Here is a 3,394-nt window from a genome sequence, read left to right as displayed (position 1 = left end):
GAGGAGAAAATGCAAGGACCCCTCGGGGCTGCCGGCTCTCCTCCAGGCAGAAATTTCTCACAAAACGTCCTCAACGTCCCTCCACTCCAAAGCAACCCTGCTGCAACATTCTTGGAACAAAAAGCCCTGGGTTCAGATCTCAGCGAAGTTGCCAAAGACTAAACACGGGGGTTCTCAAATCTGGGGAGTTTTCAAAAATAGGAATTTCAGGGTCCCATCTGTACTTGTTTCCTGTAGCTGCTGTCACAGACAAGGGCAGGAGGGCAGGCATGTTGGATGGAGCCCACTTTGCTCCAGGATGACCTCTTCTGCAAAGACCTTATTTCCAAATAAGGCCACATGCACAGGGATGGGGTTAGGGCTTCAGCATGTGTTTTGGGGGGGCTTAAGTCAATCCATAATACCAGCCCAGAGTCCTTAAATAAAGTCTCTCTGGAAGCAGGGCCCTGGCACTGCTTTCTTGTTTCATAACTTGTCCCTGTTGATTTCTTTTTTTTTTGCAAAACTTTCCCAAGACACTTGCAGATTTAAGAATAAATAGAGTTGGTGCTGCCTGTGCTGGTCAGCCTTATGACTAGTACCCCAGGACTTTAGCCTCGAGGATAAAGGAGAAGGCCTGGGAAAGATGTGGTATCTCTGCTGGTACTCCAAGCCCACCCTCCCCAAACTCTGCAATTGTGGAAGTATGACATACACAGGCTAGAGGGACTCCCCCAAACCCCTCTGTTTCACCCTGAGCTTCTGTTCCCAGGTCGAGTGTTAAGCAGAGGCTGGGTCAGTTGCTGCCCAGCTGTGAGCTCTGGCAAGATGGGAGAACTGGCTCCTGGCCTCCGTGAGGGGCTCAGCTCTGCTGCTCAGGCAGCTGGGGTAGCCAGGCTCCAGAGCTGCAAGACTGTGACCCTTGGCTCATCTGCACACAGGCCGTCACGCAGCCTGTCATAAAGGCATCAAAACCCAGGCTTGACTCCCTGGCACCTCTGGGACAGCCATGTCTGCTCTCTCAGGCTTTGGTGCCTTCGGCCCCAGCTTTCAGTCATTTCTGTGGTCCTGGTCAGAGCCAGGCTGGTTCCTGGTCTCATCTTCAGGGATATCCTGCTCAGTCTCCTCCGTCTTGAGGCTGTCCCCCGAGACCTGCCTCAAGGGGGGCCATCCTCAGCTGCCAGGCAGGCTCAACAAAGCCCCTGGGCCTTTCTCCTTATGTTATCACCGTCACCGCGTCCTGAACCCCAGCCTCATCACTGACTATGATGAGGTCAATATCACGGGCCGAGGACACGGCAATCTGAAGGGACATGGGCTACAGACCAAAGGGGGTCACAGATGTGGGCGGCTGGGGCCGGTGAGCCACAAGGTTGGGCAGCAGCGGAGCTGCAGAGCTCCAGGGTAAGGTGTGGGCACCGCTCCTGCTGCTTCCCGCTCACATTTCCGGAAGGCGTATTCTAGGTAGGAGGCCAAAGCGGACACAAAACTCAGCAGTGGATTCGGCGTCATAAATGCCAGCTGGGAACATCTCACGCGGGTCAGCAGTGAAGGTTCCCAGGCGCTCAGGCAGGTGTGCAGAGATGTTCTGGTACAGGCGTACCAAATCTAGGGGGCCACTGTGCAGCCAGGGGTCGGTGGGCCTGGATTAGCTCTAGGAACGGGGTCCTGGCCAACTGGCTCTGGCTCCCAATGCCTTTGTCCTTGCCTTGGGGTGGGGGATGCCCTGGGCAGGCTGCCACTCGGAGCTGGAGCTGTGCCGCAGCAGGGGCTGCACAGACCTCGCTTCCATGCCATCCTCCTCTGTGCACAGCAGGCTCAGGTTAAACACCTGGGCCTGGTAAGCGCATGAATCCTTCGTCGGCTGCTGCTCGAAGCAAGGCCCCAAGAGATCACAGAGCAGGTCCTGACAGCGTGGCACACGGCCTCGTGGCATTCCGCGATGCTCTGGCTCAGCAAATTCTTTCTGTCCCCAAGCCCACTCGGTTCCACAGCCACAGCCACGAAACCAGCCGTCTCCATGTTAACTAGGCAGCAGGCTGAAGCTCGGCACCTCCGCTTCCCCCTGTGGGGTGGGGTGGTGACAATGACCTCACGGGGTGCCGCATGAGACCAAGGGTGTGAAAAGGCAAGGATGGGGCTAGGGGATAGGGGCCAGTGGGGCTCTGCTGTCCACCCTGACCCAGGCCTCCATCGCTCTGGGCTCCCCTCTCTAGGGACCACCTCCTCCAGGCAGCCTTCAGGTGCCCCACCCCTCACACTCCCTCCCAGCCTCCTGCCCTCCAGCCGACTGGTGAGTCTGGAGGAAAGAGGGATTGAGGGGTGCCCTGGACACGGCCCATGCACAGAAAAGCCACCTCTCCCAGGAAGCCACCAGGCCCAGGGTGGCCCACAGGGGTCCAGCTCAGCTGGTGATACAGCCTGTCTGGAAACCCACCCACCCATCTGCCTCCCACCTGGGGACAGAATCGTCTTCTCCCACCAGGTGTGGGTCCGAAACCCAGCGGCTTGACCCACCACCCCGAGTCCTGTGTCTCTCCCGGTATCCACCCACCTCCTGTGGGATGTGGCGGCCACCCTTGGTTGACACCTTCAAAGGGCCGCAACTCTGCGAGGACAGGGTGAGAAGAAAACAATGCAGTAGGGCACTCTTCTAGGAGCGCACGGGGACTCCCACTGCTCCACCCACTGGCCTCCTACCGCTGGGTAAGCCCCCAGGCGGCCCGCTGGCAGGTGAGCCTTCTCGCCTCCGGTGCCAGCCACCCTTACTCCAGGAGCCTCTCGCACCACCCTGTGCTCCCAGCCCACTCACTGCCCAGGCTGGGGTACCCCCACTGTAAGTCCCTGCAGCACCCCCTTCACACCGGCCACTTCTCTCCACCTCCACAGCCCCCCATGCCAGCCAGCCACACATTGGCCTCCCTGGTCCCCCAGCACCCCCATTTGTCCCTCTAGACACATTTGCAATAAACCAGCCAGCGCATTCTGGTTCTAGCACCCAGCTACTCTGAGATGCCCCGCCCCCCAGGTTGCCCCGCCCTCCAGGTTGCCCCACCCCTGAGGTTGCCCCGCCCTCCGGGTTGCCCCACCCCCCCAGGTTGCCCCACCCCCCAGGTTGCCCCACCCCCAGGTTGCCCCACCCCTGAGGTTGCCCCACCCTCCGGGTTGCCCCACCCCCCCAGGTTGCCCCACCCTCCGGGTTGCCCCACCCTCCAGGTTGCCCCACCCCCCAGGTTGCCCCACCCCCCAGGTTGCCCCCTCCCTTGGAGCCAGACTCTGCCCGCTCTTCCAAGCCAGTGCCCACAAAGCACCCACAGGCAGGACAGGGGCAGACACCCACCCCCCACCGCCTTCCTCCGGAGCTGCTGGGAGCAGGAAGAGAAAGCGAGGACTCCATGCACCACCCATGCAGGTG

General features: G+C 60.3%; 1 pseudogene; it reads right to left on the bottom strand.

Moving 5' to 3' along the window:
* Positions 1 to 759: 759 nt before the first annotated feature.
* On the bottom strand, positions 760 to 2,001 carry LOC143686704 (target of EGR1 protein 1 pseudogene; annotated as a pseudogene).
* Positions 2,002 to 3,394: the final 1,393 nt, after the last annotated feature.

This window comes from Tamandua tetradactyla, chromosome 6, assembly GCF_023851605.1.
Source record: "Tamandua tetradactyla isolate mTamTet1 chromosome 6, mTamTet1.pri, whole genome shotgun sequence".
NCBI lineage: Eukaryota > Metazoa > Chordata > Mammalia > Pilosa > Myrmecophagidae > Tamandua > Tamandua tetradactyla.
Note: the sequence above shows the minus strand (reverse complement) of the source record. Positions and strands in the feature narration are given on the sequence as shown.